Here is a 19,499-nt window from a genome sequence, read left to right on the forward strand (position 1 = left end):
TATCTTCAGTTTTATTTATTTATTTATTTATTTTTGGCCTCACCGTGCATCACAAGGGATCTTAGTTCCCCAACCAGGAATCAAACCTGTGACCCCCATGAATTGGAAGTGTGGAATCTTAACCACTAGACTGCCAGGAAAGTCACTATCATAGCATTTTAAAGTGAATGCCCTGGTAGTCTTTCTCATTAGACTCTGAGAACCTCAGGTCAGAGACCATTGCATCCTTCCAGGTACCCGCCACACTGCCTGGCATAAATGTCTGTGTCTTTTCCGCCATCAATGAGGGATGGGTGAGTTGTTTGTGTTGAAACAACCCAAATGCAAGATGTGGTGGGGGGGGGCGGGGTTTGCATATGTGCATGAGTATGTCTCTATGCTTATTCTGTTGTGTCATAGTCTATTGTGATCATCGTACTTTAAAACATTTTTAACTTGGCAGAGGAGATGGGATGAGGCTATTTCAGTGACTCATGAAAGCAAAATGGCAAGACCTTGTCAAGCGGCTGCCCTCAGTGGTGGGAAGGCCTCTGTCAAAAGTCAGAGCCCTGGAACGTTTCATCAGACGTCTGTGGCTTGTTTCTCTCCATCAGAACCCTGACTTTAGACACTAGTCACACAGAGCTGCTCTGAACGGGGCTCAGAAGAGCCTAGGACATTCCAAAAGGTGAGCAGACTTCATTGTCACACGTGGATTCCCTGTGGAAGTGAGACGGGTCTATCCCAAGGCTCAGAAAAGGAGGCAGCAGACAGACAGTGACCATGCGAAATGCCGAGGGCTGGACACAGGGGTTAAGAGTGTGGTGCTGGGACCTGCTGTCTGGGTGGGACCCTGGCCCAACCCTTGATGGCCTGCTGACCCTGGGTGAATTGAGGCAGTGGGGTCCCATCGCCTCCTCACCCCGTGATGAGCAGAGCATAGGACGTCCTTCTTAAAGGGCTGCTGGAGGATAGAGCAGATGGAAGCTTTTGGAAAGCTGTGGCACGTTTTCAGCACTTGTTACTATGGGTTCTGACTGGTCTGCCCTTCACTAGACAGGAGGCTTGGGAGGGCAGGTCCCTTCTCACTGAGGCTTCTCTGTGCGTCCCCCAACCCAGCATCATTTATCAGAGAGGGTATTCAATAAGTACTTATAGAATAAATAGGATTGCTCCTGGCCTTGGTGGGCAGGTTGGACTAAGCTGCCAGTGGATAAAGGAGGAGAGGAACATGTGGACTTTGTGGAATTTAGTAAGTTTCGTTTTTATAATCAGTGTTTTGTTTTGCTTTTTAATTTATTTGGCTGTGCCAGGGCTTAGTTGCTGCACATGGGATCTTTAGTTGTAGCATGCAAACTCTTAGTTGACGCATATAGGATCTAGTTCCCTGACCAGGAATCAAACCCGGGACCCCAGCATTGGGAGTACAGAGTGCTAGCCACTGGACCACCAGGGAAATTCCGGTGTTGATTTCAGCCCTGCAGCCACGCAGGTCCATTCCAGCTGGATCTGTGAAAAGCTATCATGCTCCCAGTGCCAGACACTGAATCAGGAAAGAAGGGCACAAGATACGTGACCTTAGTAACGACAGAATGTCCACTTACGATTGTATCGGCAACTGCAGACAGGCATGGGAGCCGGCTGCTGCTTTAGAAGCCCTGCACTCCGGCTCTTGCCTTTTTGGCATCAACAGAGCACAATGGCTGTGTCGCTGAATCTTTCGCTGTAGGCAGGAAAGGGTTAATGTAGCCGAATGAGCCTTGAAAAGGGACAGGAAGGCAGCCGGGAGGTTTCGATGACTGAGTAAAACCCAGTCCTTGGCTCCTGTGGTGGGCGGAGGCTTGGTGTCTGGTCTGGACCTACCCCTCTGCTGGCCAGCCCCTGCCTAGACATCTGAGCATTGGCACAGAGGGCATGATGAGCCCCCGAAGGAAGGTGGGCTCCCGGCTACAGGAGTGAGGTGTGCTTGGGGCCTGACTGCACTTGAGTCCTCCCTATTGTGGGGGAGACACTGCTCAGCTTGCTGGGTGGGGAGGCCTGGAACCGGTGGAGAGCGGCTGCTGTCATGAGCCTGGGGCGGGCAGAAAGGACCCCCTCGCTGCTTTCCCAAGAGGCTTTCCCGGGTGACTTCAGTCAAGATCCCTCTACTGAGAGCTGCTGGGCGGCATGACCGTGCTCTTGTGGGTGACGGTAGGGTTCTCCATCCACAGAGCATACCCTGCTGTGGCCGCCCGGCTTCTCCCCCCATTGTGACCTGTGTGTGCGAGGGAGCCTGGTACAGCCCTTAATTTGGATTCCCCCTGAGGCGGACACTGCGGGCGGATTCAAAAGCAATTGGTTTATCTGGGAGGCGAGCGCAGTCTGCACTGCGGAGCAGGGAGAGGGCAGATGGGGAGGGAAGGGCAGGTGGGTACAGCCACGAGGGTGAGAGTGTCAGTGGGACATTCACCCCCCAGCTCCCAGGCCATAAGGGCTGCTCCCGGGGCTGTGTACATACCAGCACGTCCAGCCTGCCCTCTGCAGCCTCAGGCAGAGAATCCAGGGCAAGAAGACTTGGGTGGCACAGCAGGTGCCAAGGGTACGTGAGCAGCGTGTTAGCGGCACCTGCTCCATTTTGCTGGGGGAAGGGTTGGAGCCACTCAGGGTCAATGGACAGATGAATGGATAAACGCAATGGGGTCTCTGCATACAGTGGAATGTATTTCAGCCTTAAAGAAGGAACCTGCTACAACGTGGGTGAGCACTGAGGTCGTTCTGCTAAGTGAAAGGACAAGTACCGTGTGGTTCCTGCTATGTGAAGTAACAGAAAAGTCACAGAAACAGAAAGCAGGACGGTGCTTGCCAGGAGCCAGGGGAGAGGAGGAAAGTGGGGTTTCATGGGTTCAGAGTTTCAGTGTGGGCAGATGAAAAAGTTCTGGAGGTGGGTGATGGTGAATGCACAAAACTGTGCATTTAGAAATGGTTAACTTTCTGTTATACATACTTTACTCCTATTTAAAAAGGAGGAAAACCAAGGCCCAACATCTGGGTAGCAGCGTCCCCAAGGCTGCTCGGTGGCTGGCCATCCCCGGCGGGGCCAGTAAAGAGCCTGAGGTGTCTGCTGCCACCGCGGGTACAGGTGCCTTCACTCAGCCTGTCGCCTCCTCATGGCACAGACGGAACAGGGTGCCCTGCTGGTAGAGCTCTGATAACTTTGAGACAAGGATGAACGTCGGGACATGTGGCATGGCTCGCCTCTCTCTGAATTCCCCGTGCTCCAGTTGTCTCTTGAGGAAAGTGAGATGCACACATTGGGGACCTACTATGTGCAGGAAGTTCCAGATGCTGAGAAAATCACACCAGACCCTCTGCCGCTTAGTTTATGCCTTGGGGTCAGGGGGGCCTGTAGACAGGGAGTAAGTGGCATTTAGGCCAGAAACCTGACGGATGGGTTTACCAGGCGGCTAGAGGGAGGGGCTGAGCTGGAACTGGGGGAAGGGTGAGCCATCCTGACAGGAGATGGTGGGGGGCATGGGAGTGGCCTTGAAGAACTGACGGATCAAGGCCATGGAGGACAATGACACGATCAACTTGGCTGTCATAAAACCTTGCTGCAGGGTAGAGCAGGTTAGACTGGGTGATGGCTAAGGAGAGGCAGCCGATGGGCAGCGTGTGATGGGGACAGGGTGCTGGCACCTGAACAGCGGCCGTGTTGCTGGTCTCACATGAGGGTCTCGGATGAGAGTCAGAATATAGAAGCATTTCAGCGTCTTTGGATGAGGAGAATGTCTGGATGTCGTAACCTCTATTTAAATAGAATTGGCAATATATTTAATCAGGTGTAATGAGGCCAGATTTATATAAAACACAGAAGCCACAAACTGGAGACCTCGTTTTAGGTGGTTTGGAGGACAGCAGAGGTTGAATGACTGTCCCTGTGCCTCCTCTGGTTCCCAGGGCACTCAAACTCTCCCAGAGGCCTTTGCCTTCTTTTATTCATATATCCCCCCATTTTAAAGTGGAGGAGGGTGGCATGCTGCCTTTCCGGCACCTTCCGTGTGCATCCCACTCTGCTCAATGCTGGGCGAGGCGGAGAGATGCACACGATAAGAGCACTGCGGGTCTAGCTGGAATCGTTAGGCAGGGGCAGCTGAAGAGTTAAGTGTGTGTCTTTCATAGCCGATCAAGGCAGCCAGAAGTAGGACATGACTAATTGTTTAATGATAAATGGGACAGAAAATAAGGGACTGTAGGAAATGAGAGAGAGGAAGAGCCCCCTAGGGTTTTCCAAGCCAGATCTGAACGCTAGAAGGATACCAGGCCTGGGACAAGAGTGTGAACGGGGGCAGCGGGCAGGGTGGGTGTGCTGGGCTGGGCTGTGGTGGGCACACCCAGGAGCCTGCGTGGAGGACTGATGTCCGCAGGTGAGAGGAGGCTGCAGGCTGCCCGGTGTCTGGGAAGGTGGCAGGACACCAGATTGCGTGCTCAGGCAAGGGGCTTATGCAAACTGGGAAGCTGGGAGCCGCGTGGAGCTGGTGGGTAGCATGTTCAAAATGGTATTTTTCGGATGACTTCATTATCCCAGTGGGTGGAAGGACTTAGAGAAGCTGGAATGGAGAAACCATCAAGGAGCTGATAAAGAGTATTTTGGGAGAATCAAGAACTCGAGAGGGTCAGGAGCAGAGGTGCCCATCACTCTGAAGCAGCCATGTCAGGAAAGGGGAAATGGGGGAGATGGAAAGAGCCTGAACTTTTCATCCAAGGACCCATATCCCCAAACAGCCAAGGCCAGACCCTTGGGCAGCTTGCTCACCAAGCCTCAGTGTCCCATTGGGGCAGACCAGGAAGTCTTGGGGCTCCCCCAGCTTGATGATTCCTGAAACTCTCAGACAGGAAGGGGTGGTGGAGGTGAAGGCAGGGTAGAAGCCTGGATCGGGCAAGTGGTTACGCCCCCAGAAGGGGGTGGGAAGAACACATTTGGGGAGCAGAATGAGTTATTTCAGACATCCTGAATGTGACGTTATGGGTGGGGCTGGATCCAAGAGGAGCTGTCTATCAGATGAAGCAGAAAGGATGAAGGTGAGAGAAACCACCATTGGCTGTTTTGCAGGAGTCCGTGGGGATTGTTTTAAGAATGCAAGGTGTGTTGGATAGCAGAGCTGTGTGTCAGCGGTCAGGGGACCCGGGAGGAGATGGATGGCCCACTCAGGTTGGGTCATTTGAGGAGAATTTAATCAAGGGATGGTGTGCAGAAGTGTGGGTAGGATGTAAGACATGTTGCAGACCTAGGACCAGAGTAGGGTGCTGCTCCCAAAACCTGAGACAGAGAGTCTCAGCGGCGAGGGACCAGCAGAGGCTGAGCCAGGGCATCAATATCTTGTCCTCCCCCATCAGGAGGGAAGGGAGCCATCGATGGAGTCCCCACTGTGCGTCAGCCTTCTGGATCCCAGAACTGGGCGACAAAAGGAGGAGAGGGGACCCAGGGGGCAAGCAGAGGACATGGTTCCCACAGCCAAGGATCAGGGAGAGAGGATGATGCAGACACAGTGGCAGGTTAATGGCAATGGTAAGAGCTGGAGTTGGGGTGGGGTGGTGCTGGGCAGCCTAAGCAGATGATGGTTGTTGGCTAGGAGCGGAGCTGTGCGCACCTGTGAGCAGGGGAGGAGTGAAAGATGACGGGAGAGCAACCAAATTGGGAAAGGGCTGCATTGGGGTCCAATAACCAGGCACTGGGAAATGTCCCTGGTCAGTCCTACCTCTAGAAAAAGCATCATTAAAGGGAAAAGAAAGAAACAGATTAGTAACCCACAAAGACTGAGTAATAGTGATGAAAAATGCAAAGTGAGCTCCCAGCAACTGATGAGCCCTTTGATCCTGGGAGGTGCTTTTATAAAATTGGCAGAAACCAGAATTTACAAACTGTACCTGCTCTTAATTTCTTTTCCCTGAAAGTTGAACCCACCTGGTGCATGAGAAAAAACATTCTTGAACAAACAGCCTGATAGGAGGCCACCTGTCTCCCACTTTTCACTTCATCAGACTCTGCCCTTGAGCTGGGTTCCTCCAGCTTTCTTGTGCTCGCCCAGGGATCTTGTTAAGTGCACATTCTGATCCAGCAGGCCAGGAGTGAACCTAGGGGTCCTCTTTTGCACCAACTCCTCAGTGAGATGCTCGTGGTCTCTGGAGCCACTCTGGGTCTTGAGGTCCTGGGAGGCCTTTTCTGTGATTAGTGGGGGAGTATGGAGCAGCAGCCGTGAGTTCATCACAGGTATGAGAACCAGTTAGTAAACATCCATACCAAAAACTGCTTTCCAAAGGAATGAACTTGCCTGCACCCCCAAAGCCTCCCCCCACCGCTGCCACCTTGCTGAGCACTTGAAGCTCTGCATGTTCAGCAGATGTATTCCACTGGTACACACAGCTTAAGAGCAAATGCTTCTGCAGGCAGAACGGCTCCTGCACACTGTAAATTAATTGTTAATTGCAGCGGCACCTTAAATAGATTGGCCAGGGTGGTTTGCTGATTTCCTTCTACTTGAAATGGTTCTCTAGCCCACACGCTAGATGACTTCTCACCACCACCCCTCTCTCCCTGGCCCCCTGCACACACTAGAAGTGGTTTTCCGCAGCTTCTTGAGATGATTTGCACCCATGGATGGAGGCAGATAGTTCAGGAGCTTCCGTAAACACCTCCTTATCACCACTGTCTGCAGAACTGGCCTCCTGCCCTTCTGACTGTAGCAGTACATTTCAGAAAAGGCAGCTCCCAAGCATTCATTTCACTCATTAACTGAAGAGGGCGGTTAGAGGTCTACTGGATTTGAAAAGCACAGAGCATTTGAGGCTGACGATTTCTCTCACTCCCACTGAAGGCCCTCCTTGGCTGAGAATAGGCCCATCCAAGGGCAGCTGGTGCCCTTCTGGCCTCTCAGATCCCAAGGGTTATACACTGGGACCCACGTTTCATTTGTTATCCGTTATTATTTAGTTCTAATGTTTGGGTGATGAGTTCAGAGCTAGGGTGTACTTATTGTCATGAGACTTTATTTTGAAAATTGAGGCCCATGAAATAGAAAAATCCATTCAAATTTCTCCCTCAGGCACCGTGCCCACCCCTACCCGTTGCACTGCCTCTTGAACTTTTTTCTTAAAAAGCAGAATGCAGCATTTACCAGCATTTGGGGTCTGGATATACCTGGGTCCAGTCATCATTTTCTTTACTCTTTCCTGATGTCTTCATACCCACTCAGACTCATCAAGCAAAACAGGTTCACCCATAATCTCTGGTTCACACTAGATTGCATGCACGCTAAGTCACTTCAGTAGTGTCCGACTTTTTGCAACCCTGTGGAGTGTAGCCCGCCAGGCTCCTCTGTCCATGGGATTCTCTGGCGAGAATACTGGAGGGGGTTGCCATGCCCTCCTCCAGGGGATCTTCCCAACCCAGGGATCGAACCCACATCTTATATCTCCTGTATTGGCACGCAGGTTATTTATCACTAGCCCTACCTGGGAAGTCCTCACACTAGATTATAGAGAATTCACTTCAAGTGGAATCACCCCTCACTACAGCAGTATTCCAGTAATAGTGATTATTACTGAGTGCTTACTGTATGCCAGGGGTTGTACCAAGCCTTTCCATACAATGGTGCATTGCTGTGCCAAACAGCTCCATGGGGTGGGGGTGAATCACTTTCCAACTTCACAGGAAGGAGACCAGGACATACCATGGATCAATACTTTTGATCGGGGGCACTCAGTTGGGAATAGCAGTATTAGACCTGCCCAGAAAGAGAACCCCAGTTCCTAACCCTGCCATCTAGTGTTAAAGGCAGCTTGAGGGGCTTCCACCCTCATGACATATGCTGGGGGGAAATTCAGGAGGTGCTCTTGGAAGTTGAGGGGATGCACATTTGAACAGCCCCTTCAGTAGAACGTTGCACACTAACAGTGTCTGCTGTGTGCTGACCTAGAGCTAGACGGTGTGCGTGGTTCCCTGTGTGCTTCACGAGCATCTACCTCCAGGGCTTTTGTCTGGCTGTTATGGGGTCCACGCTCATACTGATTGCCACATGACAGGTCAGTAAATTGAGAGTTGAGCACTTGGGGGCAAGGAAGAGCAATTTTATTTAAAAACCAGCAGACCGAGAAAACGACAGACTAGTGTCCCAAAGAACCATCTTCAGGCTTTTATACTAAAAGTGGGGTGCAGACTTGGTGCTGGAATCCCTTGTTCTTGTAGCTGCCCGCATAGGTCCAATCACAACCTTCCTAAAAACCTCCACCAAGACAAATGTTATTCTTTGTTCTGTAACTTTTTATCTCTATGTGGATGGACTCTTTAAGGTCAGAGCCTTTAAAATAGGCTACCCTTTGTATTTCCGGCTGCCGGCAGCATTCTTTTACAAGAGGTGCAGAGTCAGCATGACTCGGCACAGGCTGTCAACAGAGCACAAAGGTTGAGGCTAAAAGAGTAGATTCAATATGGAGGCAGGTCTGTTCTTCTCTGTTAATATACCTAGGATGAAAAGTCCCGTTCCAGCCCCAGCCCACCACACACCTTGGCAGACACCACAAGGGATTCTTGGTCAGACATCTTTCCCAGTGCCCTGGGCAAGAGGGCTCCTGTCAGGTTCTGGGAGGGGCTAGCTCTGGTACGTTCGTTTATGTCTGAGTGAGCTGGGCACCTAACACTACATAAACTGTCAGACTCTGATTCGGGGATCTCGGAAAGCTGGGTTACTAAGGTCATGTGAGGAAAGTAACAGTTCAGCCAGAGCATGGGGTATATCTATTGAGTACAAGCCAAGGATGGGGTAAGATGGAAAAGCCAGAGGGATAAATAAGACACAACCCTGTGTCTGGGCCCCATGATGACCCGTGTCAGTCCATAACACACACCCTGTGACTTCATAACCTGCTAGGGGAGGCCAAGGAAGGAAGGGGAGCGAGCTGGCCGGCAGGCAGCCTGGGAGGCCTCAAGGGGGAGGTGGCATTTGAGGCGAGACTGGAATGAGGCAGTAGCTCTCAGATGGGCAAAGCCTCCAGGGGGTGGGGTGTTGCCTGTAGAAGCAGGGAGTCCCCCTGTGGGACTTGGAAGAGTGTCAGTCAGTCTGGGTGTGTCTGGGCCTGCAGCTGCATGGCCATGTGGCCTTGGATGGGACTCAACATCCAAATGCTGTAACATCAGAGCCAACATCTAGAGTCTTAAACCACTGCACACTTTGGAGGCATCAGTTCAGTTTCTCTCCTCCCCCTCAGAAGTAGGTTTTATTACCTCCATTTCACAGATGGAGAAACGGAAGCCCAGAGAGGCTAAGGGACTTGCTCAAGGTCAAGCGAGGAGCAAAACCCCAGCTGGCACCCTCGAGAGGCCCTGCTCCTCACCTGGGCTTCCTGCCATACTGTCGACCCCTATCCTGGGGACCCGATCTGGTCGCAAAGCCACAGAGGCTGGAAGCAGTGAGAGCCGCCCTCACCATGTGTGAATGGAGGTGTTTCTGGGTCACATCCTGCGTGGTATTGGAGGTGGAGGCACTTTTGGGACCTACCTGGGTGACACAAGCCTCCAGAGTGGAACATCCCCAGGTGGCCAGAAGCACAGTCACCGCAGGCTTGTGCTTCCCCTGCAGCCGGCTGCTTGCGAGAGTGTGTACAGAGCCCCCACGCACTAGGGAGCTCCTGTCTCTCCAGACCACCCTCCCCCACCAAGGCAGAAGGAGAGAAGGGCCAGCAAATTAAAACAATCGAAGTCACATCACTTGTGCCTCTTTGAGCCACCCATAAATACATAAATACTCGAGCCTGCTATTCTGACTCCAGCTAATATGTTGTAACCATAGTCTGTGGGCTCTGGAAAGCAGCTGTGAGGAGCAGAGCAATAAATTGGATTGTAAAAGTGCAGGATAGAAAAATGATTGCAGCATTTTTACAATTACCTGGTGTTCCTCGGTGCAGAGGGGTGAGAGCGCTTTCTCGCTGTACTTCGGCGGTTAAAAAATGTATCCAGGTTAAGTCCGTTTCATTATTACACCGTCATCGTCCAGCCTGTATTGATTGCTCCCCACTCACCCCCTCACAGGGCACTGCTGCTCATCACCATTACAGCTACTCCAGCCGAGGGCCCTCCTGGCACTACTCCTTTTCGGGGGAGTCAGCCGAGGTTCAGAGAAGTCAAGCAGTGTTCCCAGCCCAGGGGCTGGTGACTGTGGACTAGGACCCCAAGCCAAGACATCAGACACTAGAGCCCATGCCTCCTGAGGGTGAAAGTTTTTGCTTTTCATTCCCTTACTGCCAGGGAAAGGGAAATAGGTCAGTTTCCATCTGTCAGTTGCATGTCCTTTTCACAGCCAAAGGGTTGGAACAGTCTCCTCCTTGGTACAGTGGGTCCACGATCACTTCTGTGAGATTGTCAGTTATGTGAGGGGCCCCCCTCTGACTGGAGAGGCTGGGTCCCCTCATGGCATCCAAGCATGTGGCCATTTTCCTGGTCTCCTTGCCCTTCATTAAGAATTTCACGGAAGTGAACTTCGATCTATTGTACTGCAGACGGGCTGCTGTCTATTTTTTGCTCTTCTAAAATTTTCAAAGAATCTAAAATAGCAGTTGCCAACTCTTCCCCCCGCCTCTTCTGAAATATTTAATTCTTCCTCGAGCAGTTTAACATTGCTTCACCCAAGGATTAACTTCCATTTCTGAAGAGAGTCTATTAGCCAACAGAGAGAAGATTCGTATTTCACCGAGTGGCAGAGATGGGAGGCTGGCAGTGCACGTGGAGAGAACCAGGGAGGCCCACGGCTCGCCTTGATGGAGCCGCTTGCCCATCAGCAAAGCCGGGACCCACTCTCTTGATTAAACACATACTGACTTTTAAAAAGCAAAGTTTCCCTGCGAAGACCAATTTTAAGGGGATTAGTGCTCAATGAATAATGCATCGGGGAAAGAGCTACAACAGTAGTACTTAATTGGAAGAGGTAAAATCAACTGCGGTGAAGAGCTCACTTCACCTTGTAGATGCCGAGCAAGTTCTGGAGGATCTTCAGCCCATGAGACAGACAGGAAGGCGGCTCCCGAGTTGAGTCGCCGGCCAGAATGGTACCGCTCAGGATTGCAGGCTGCTGCTCGTTTTCTGCTTATTTGTTTCTTAATAATGGCTCGAGAAGAGGGGATGGGGAAAAGCATGCATGAGATCAAAGCTTTAGTCATTTCTGCCTTTGTTTTTGAAGGTCCGAATCACACACAATTTCTCCGTCTTCCGTAATGAAGTCAGATGATTCTGGTGTCAGATGACTCACCCAGCTCTTGCTTTACTTGGGTCCTTGGCCTTCATCTCCTGCTCCCCTTGGGTGAGACCTAAAAAGCGTGAGGTTTCTTGCCCCATGAGGCAGCTTCTTCCAGCAGCCTTTGATGAATAGCTGGGATGGTTTTACTGCCTCCCTCTCCACGTGTCTTTCTGTTCAGCAAACTGTACCTCGTTTAGACTAGGGGGTGGTATGCAGCGTTTTATATCTTTGACCAAAAGTGTCAGAATTCAATCACAGTGGTAGCAAGAGAAAGGGATGGTTCCTCCCATAATCTTAATCCACTGTAAAAAAAAAAAAGTCTAAGCTGTGACACTGGAAATGTGCTTGCCAGTCATCATGGGAAAATGTGATCCTTAACTGATTAATGATAAGGCTGATTTTCCCATATCCAGATTGGGTAGTGATGAATTACTAACTGTTGTCAACTGTCACTTTCTTTTTTTTTTCCTTGAAAATGAAAGAGGATCTCTAAAAATTAAAGGGAGATCACAAGGGCCCTACTTTGAGCACATTTTTTATCCTGCAACTGGCCCCCCACGAGACACAGTGGACACTGCCTGTCTTCCACTTTGTTTTAAGATCACTGAATTAAAGCCCAGAGAGACGAGAGGCATAGTGAGCCCTAGAGAGTGTGCAGGGATGCCCAAGCTGCTTCACAGTGCATTTTGCAGCTCCCGGGAAACCGGGCCCTTGGGCTCCCATGTGGTCAGCTCTCCCGGGGCCCCAGGTTTGCAGTCACCTCAGGATCAGGCACCGAGGGGAGGTGTGTGGAAAAGATGCCCATCGGTAGTATCTAGAGGTGGGGCGTTTTAGAAACCCTCTGATCAGTTTAATTAGCCCCATGCTAATTAAACTGAATTTCTGGGCAATTTTGGGACAGAGGCAGCTGTGCTCTTTTTCAGACATCCCACTGGAATCCGCTGTGCAGCCAAGTTTGAGAGTCACTGATCTCAGGGCACCTCCTGAAACAACTTTGGGCAAGGTTTCATTCAGGGTGAGGCTTCCCTGGTGGCTCAGACGGTAAAGAATCCTCCTGCAATGCAGGAGACCCAGGTTCAATCCCTGGGTCAGGAAGATCCCCTGGAAGAGGAAATGGCAACCCACTCCAGTATGCTTGCCTGGAGAATCCCATAGACAGAGGAGTCTGGCGGGCTTACAGTCAGTCCATAGGGTCACAAAGAGTCAGGCACGACTGAGCAACGAATACTTTCACTTTCATTCAGAATAATGCCTGCCTGCATTCCAGTCCCTCTTACTTCCTAGAATCACCAGGTTTACCATACTTATCCTATTGTGTGTGTGTGTGTGTGTGTGTTTTAATCTTTATTTATTTGACTGTGCCGGGTCTTAGTTGTGGCATGCAGAATCTAGTTTCCTAACCAGGGGTTGAACCAGGTCTCCTGCATTGGGAGCACAGAGTCTTAGCTACTGGATCACCAGGAAAGTAAGTCCTCCCCACTGTGGGTTTCTTTCTTTCTTTTTGACACATTTCATTCTGTAATTCCGTTATTCCTCCATGGCAGACACAACATTTAATAGTCATGTTTCTCACCAAGAAGATGGTTTAAAGCTTTCAGCAGTATGTGACCTTACAGCCTTTGTCCAGCTTAGTAAATCTGCTGACTTGCGAGAGCCATCGCTAAGACTTCACAGTTGCATTGTTTTACTTATTGAGTTACTTTGTTTTACTTCACCAGTTTTTTCTAAAGCATAGATGTGTTTTTGCTTTGCCTTGAAAAGATTATAATTCTTTAAAATTCAAGAAGCTCAGGGAGGGAAGAAGATTCTTTTATTCTAGACTTTTCTCAGCATTATTTCTATAGAAAGTGAGTTAAGCTGTTCTACCACTAGAATATTGGGTCTCTAAACTGTTAAAGAGTAGAGCTTTACTAAATATCTGCCAATTTTTACAATTTACATCTAAGGAGAGAACAGGTGTAAAGTTGAAGTATTATGTGAAACAGGAAGAACAAAGTGAAACAGCCGTCGTTGCAATTAAGCGTTCCTTTTCACAAGATGTAACAAACAATGTGTTTATTTCCCCACCAGCACACCTTCCAGAACACATAAAAGCTGGAGATAATGGGAGGCAGAAATCTCTGGTTGGGTTTCTGACTCATCCACTGTCTGAACGTGAAATGTTAGGTATAATATTTCGTTTCTTGAAAATGTTTTATACTGCTTACCTCATGGGCCTATTATGTCATTTCAAAGAGACGCAGGTGAACAGACACTGAAAAGCCTAAAGCATGATATGATATAACGTAAAATTAAAATGTTATAAATTAAGGGTTCACTGTCTGCTATGGCCTTTTTGTACTTGGGTACAAGGCTGCCCGAAAGTAGGCACATTTTAGCCATGATCTAGCCAAAAGAACTGAAGTTAAAAGAGAAATGAATCATACAAGGAATAATGTTTCAGTGCTTCTTCCCTGAGGGCAAGGGGAATTTACATCACCACCTGCAGAGGGCAATTAATTGGTCGAAAGACCACTATCAAAAAAAAAAAAAAAGAAAGACCACTATCACTCAAGTCACTGCCTTAAAAATGCCTTGCACCGCGCATCAAGACAGAAAAGCAAGGGGTGTTGGGAAGAGAGAAGGAGTCTCAAATAGGTAGATTTTATTTACGTAAAGTAATTTTTCTATTCTAGCTTCTTAAGAATTTATGAATGTTTTAAGTTACTTGGACTTGTTTTGTATGTAAGGTGCATTTTCCACCCTGAGATTGACCGGTATGCATTTTCAGAGACAGCCTGAAAGGCAGGGAGATGCTATAGCAGGCAGTTTCTGCTGTGCCCCTGGCCTGGTTGCTGTCGCAGACTCACTCACTGTCCTGTGCTTATGCCACAAGACTCAACCACTTGAGACTGCTCTGGTGGTCCAGTGGTTAAGACTCCACACTTCCACTGCGAGGAGCACTGGTTCCATCCCTGGTTGGGGAGCTAAGATCCCATGTGTCACACAGCCAAAAAAAATTTTTTTAATTAAAAATTAATAAAGATTCCCCACTCGGGTGTCCTGGTGGCTCAGATGGTAAAGAATCCGCCTACAATGCAAGAGACCCAGTTCAATCTCTGGCTTGGGAAGATCTCTGGGAGAAGGGAATAGCAGCCCATTCCAGTATTCTTGCCTGGAAAATCCCATGGACAGAGGAGCCTGGCAGGCTACAGCCCATGGGGTTGCAAAGAATCAGAGATGACTGAGCAACTAACACAGACCACTTGTCATCTGTCAGGACAGTAGAAGGAAGATGGTGGGGTTATTTCCTTATGCTGCTGCGTCGCTTCAGTCGTGTCCAACTCTGCGACCCCATAGACGGCAGCCCACCAGGCTCTGCCGTCCCTGGGATTCTCTAGGCAAGAACACTGGAGTGGGTTGCCATTTCCTTCTCCAATGCATGAATGTGAAAAGTGAAAGTGAAGTCGCTCAGTCGTGTCCAACTCTTTGCAACCCCATGGACTACAGCCCACCAGGCTCCTGTGTCCATGGGATTTTCCAGGCAGGAGTACTGGAGTGGGGTGCCATTCCTTATATATGTATTTATTTGCTTTTTTTTTTTTTAAGGATAAGCACATATTACAGTTTTTAAAAAATTATTAAGATGAGAAAGATCCTCTTTTAGAATGATAGAGGTAGAAATGTATGGAAAACATACTTCTACTCTGTATTTCTGCCTTGATTATAAGATCTCCCTTTCCTCACCTCACCTGCCAGCTTCATCTCTCCCCGTCTCTGTCCCACCTCTGGGAAGATTCACCATTTGCCATTGATAATCATATGCCTTTGCAAACAGAAGCCGAAAGTGGGACTCTCATACATGAGTATTCAGCCAGTTCCCGGATGTTAACTGAGTAGCTCCTACAGCCAAGGCACTGTTTAGGTGCTAAGGATACAACACCCAAGAATTGTTGTAGTCCCTGATTTTCAGATACCATATAGTTTGACCTTTAGTAGCTTTTTTAAAACCTTTTTTCCCCCATAATAATAATAATAGATTCCCAGAAGGTTTAAAGATAGTATAGAAAGGTTCTGTGCATACTTTTCCAGGTTTCCCCAGTATCATAGGACATCATGTAAACCAGTCTTATATAATAGAATTGCATTTGTGGATTTGTGTAACCATCATACAGTCGAGATGAAGAACTGTTCATGACCATGAAGACCTTCATGTTGGCCCTTTACAGTCACCCTCACCCCTCACCCCCCACCCTCTCTAACCCTGGCAACCACTCACCTGTTCTCTACCTCTACAATTTTGCCGTTTTGAGCTTATTGTATAAACGGACTCACACTCTGTGAGCTTTCCTAATTGGCTGCTGCTTTCCATTCGGCACAATGCCCCTGAGATCTGCCCCAGCTGCTGTACCCTCGTTTGTCCCTTTCTGCTGTGGAGTGCTCTTCCACGATATGCATGGACCGCAGTTTCTCTAGCCATTTCCCTGTGCAGCAACATTTTGCTTGTTTCCAGTTCTAGATTTTTTTTAAGTAAATCTTTTATGAACAATTGTGTGTACAGGTTTCCGCATGAATGTAAATTTCCATTTTTCCAGGACAAATGCCCAGGAATACCATTGCTGGGTCATATAGCAAATCTGTGTTTATTTTTTGAAGGAACTGCCAGACATTTTCCAGAGTGGCTGTACCATTTCACGTTCCCAAAGGCAACGTATGAGCAATATTGCCACATCCTCGCCAGCATCTTGTGCTGCCACAAGTTTTAATTTCATCTGGACTGAGAAGTGTGGAGTGATGGCTCATCATAATCTCAATTTGCGATTCCAAATGGATAGTTGTGTTGGGCTTATTTGCTATCCACCTAGCCTCTTTAGTGAAATGTCTGTCTGTTATGAGTCTTCTTGTATCTTGCCCACCTTCTGATTGGATTGAGTCTTTTGGGTTTTTAAATTGACTTTCTTTTTTGGCTGTGCCATGCAGCGTGGGATCTTCGTTCCCCTAGTTGAACCCACAACCTCTGTGTTGGAAGTGTGGAGTCTTAAGCAACTGGACCACTAGAGAAGTCCTGTTTGAGATTTTAATGTTGAGTTTAGAGTTCCTTATATCATCTGGATAAAAATCCTTTGTGGACTATGTGGCTTCCAAATATTTTCTTCCAGCCCATATAGCACAAGGTTTTTATTCTATTAAAGTCCAGTCATCAACTTCTTTTTCTTTTATGGTGTCATGTCCTATCTAAGGATTTTTTGCTTAGCCCTAGATCCTAAAGATCTTCTCTCATGTTTTTTTTTTTCCTCTAAGTTTGATAGTTTTGCATTTTATATTTGTCTGTCATCCCCTTTGAGTTAATTTTTGTATAAGGTATGAGGTTTGAGTTGAGGGGGGTGGTTTTCTTTTTTATCTACGGGTATCCAACAGTCCCAGTATCATTTGTTGAAAAAGTCAGCCTTCTGCCACTAAATTACTTTTGCACCTTTGTCAAAAATCAGTTAGGCAGTAAAGTGGAGTTATTTCTGGGTTCTCTATTCTTCCCGTTGATCTCTGTCTCTCCTTCTGCCAATACCACACAATAGCTCTCCAGTAAGTCTTGAAAGCAGGCAGAGTGATCCTTACTTTATTCTTCCTCAAAATTGTTTTAGCTATTCTAGTACCTTTGCTTTTACATAAAAAAAATTTTAGAATCATCTTGTCTATAGCTACAAAATAGAGGGATTTTGTAAAGCATTGCATTAAAACCTATATCAACTTAGGCAGAATTGACATCTTTACTATGTTGAATTTTCAGATCCATAAACACAGTATGTCTCTCCATTTATTTAGATCTTTGATTTCTTTCATTAGCATTTTGTGGTTTTCAGCGTCCAAGTTCTGTACAAATTTTGTTAAATTTACATGTAAGTATTTCTCCTTTTTTTTTTTTTTTAGCAATTGTAAGTGATATTACACTTTTAATTTGGTGTTCATATGTCCATTGCTAGCTTACAAAATACAATTGATTTTTAAATATTATATTTATCTAGCATTCTGCAACCTTGCTAAACTTCCTTATGAGTTCTAGGAGTCATTTGTTCATTTTTCTTTTGGTTTCTTTTTAGGGTCCTTGGAATTTTCTATGTAACCTCATGTTATCTAGAAATAGAGATATCTTTTGTTCTTTATAAACTTGTTTTTTCTCACCTTAGTGCACTGACTGAGAACTTCCAGTGCTGTGTTGAACAGGAGTTTTGAAAGCGCATATCCTTGCCTAATTCAATTTTATGTGGAAGGCATTCAGTCTTTACCATGAAGTAAGTTAACTATACAGCAATTTGTAGGTGCTTTTTTCAAGTTAAAGAGGTTCCTCTTTGTTTTTATTTTTCCAAGTGTTTCTATCATGAATGGGTGTTGAAGTCTGTCAACTACTTTTTATGCATTAATTGATAACTATCTTGTAATTTTCTTCTTCAGCCTATTAATATGGTGGATTACGCTGGCTGATATTTTTGAATGTTGAACTAGCTTGAATCCCTAGAATAAGGCCCACTTGGTCATGGTGTATAATTCTTTTTATATTTTGCTGAATTATATTTGCTAATATTTTTAAGGAGTTTTACATCCATTTCTATGAAGGCTACTGATCTCGAGTTTTCTTTTTCATAGAGTCCCTGCCTGGTTTGGATATGAGGATAGTATTGATTTCATAAGATGAGAAGTTTCTTCCTCTTCTAGTCACTGAAAGAGAACGTATACAGTCGTTCTTAATTCTTCCTTGGTAGACTTTTCCTAGGAAACCATGTGGGCCAGGAGATTTCTCCTTTGGCAGACTTTAAATTACAAATTCAATTTCTTTAATACTTATGCTGCTGCTGCTGCTGCTAAGTCGCCTCAGTCGTGTCCGACTCTGTGCGACCCCATAGATGGCAGCCCACCAGGCTCCCCCGTCCCTGGGATTCTCCAGGCAAGAACACTGAATTGGGTTGCCATTTCCTTCTCCAATGCATGAAAGTGAAAATACTTTAAGGTCATTCAAATTATCTATTTTATATGGGGTGAGTTTGTGATAGTTTGTATTTTTGTAGGAATTGGTTCATTTTATCTAAATTGTGAAATTTATGTGTGTTGCATTATTCATAGTAATTCCATATTCTTTTGGTATCTTCAGAGCACATAGTAATAGCTTCTGTTTTAATTCATGATATTTGTAGTTTGTGTTTTCTTTTTTTTTCTTTTTTGTTTGATCAGTGTTGTTTTAAAGAAACAGACTTTTGTTTCTCATTTATTTTTCTATTTTCAATATTACTGGTTTCTGGTCTTTATTATGTCCTTTATTCCACCTGCTTTGGGCTTACTTTGCTCTTTTTCTAGATTCTTGAGGTAAAAGCTTAGATTATTATTTGAGACTTTTTCTCTTTTCTAAAATAAGCGTTTAGTGCTAAAAAATTTTCTTTTGGCACTGCTTTAGCTGTGTCTCACAGATTTTAGTATGTTTTATTTCCATTTTAATTAAGTTCTGTGTGTTTCTATTTCCCTTGAGTCTTCTTCATTCAACCATGGATAGCTTAGAACTCTTTAGTTTCTGTTTGGAGAATTTTCAGTTATCTTTTTGTTATTTGTTTCTAGTTTGATTCCATTGTGGTCAGAGACATACTCTGTATGGTTTCACGGGTGTTGTTTTTTTTTTAATTTGTTGATCACAGGTGTTGTTTTGTTTTTTTAATTTGTTGAGTTTGGCTCTAGATACTGTTTTTCTTTGACTACTTCCATGAGCGTTTGAAAGGATGTGTTTTCTGCAGTTATCAGGTGCTGTGTTGTATTGATACCAGTGTTGCTTAGTTCCTGTTGGTCAGTGATGCTGAGCTTCTGTACCCTTGCTTATTTTGACTACCTTTTGGGAAAGGGATGTTGACGTGTTCAACTTTGACAGTGGCTTCTCTGTTTCTCCCTTCGGTTCTGTCAGGTTTTGGTATTTGCAGCTCTGCTGTTTGGTGCATACACGTTTAGGATTTGCTGTTTTTGTTTGTTGGGTGTTTTTTGTTTTTTGTTTTTTTTGATCCTTCTAACCTTATGTAATGTTCATCTCTGTCTCTGGTAATCTTCTTTGCTCTGAAGCCTATTTTACCTAATATCAAAATCCCACTCCTGCTAGTTTTCGATTAATGATTACATGATACATCTTTTTACATTCTTTTGCCTTTAATCTGTCTTTAACATTATGTTTGAAGTGAGTTTCTTGTAGACAGCACGTAATTGGGTCATGTTATTTTATCCAGTCAGCCACTCTTTGACTTTCAGTTGATACAG

The 19,499-nt window shown here is 46.6% G+C and overlaps 1 long non-coding RNA gene across 1 annotated transcript in view; it reads left to right on the plus strand.

Annotated features, from left to right (window-relative positions):
* The window catches only part of LOC132343486 (uncharacterized), a 143,741-nt gene that overhangs the window by 78,666 nt on the left and 45,576 nt on the right, over positions 1-19,499 (plus strand). The gene's annotated exons all lie outside the window — the stretch shown is intronic.

Source organism: Bos taurus, chromosome 22 (assembly GCF_002263795.3).
Source record: "Bos taurus isolate L1 Dominette 01449 registration number 42190680 breed Hereford chromosome 22, ARS-UCD2.0, whole genome shotgun sequence".
NCBI lineage: Eukaryota > Metazoa > Chordata > Mammalia > Artiodactyla > Bovidae > Bos > Bos taurus.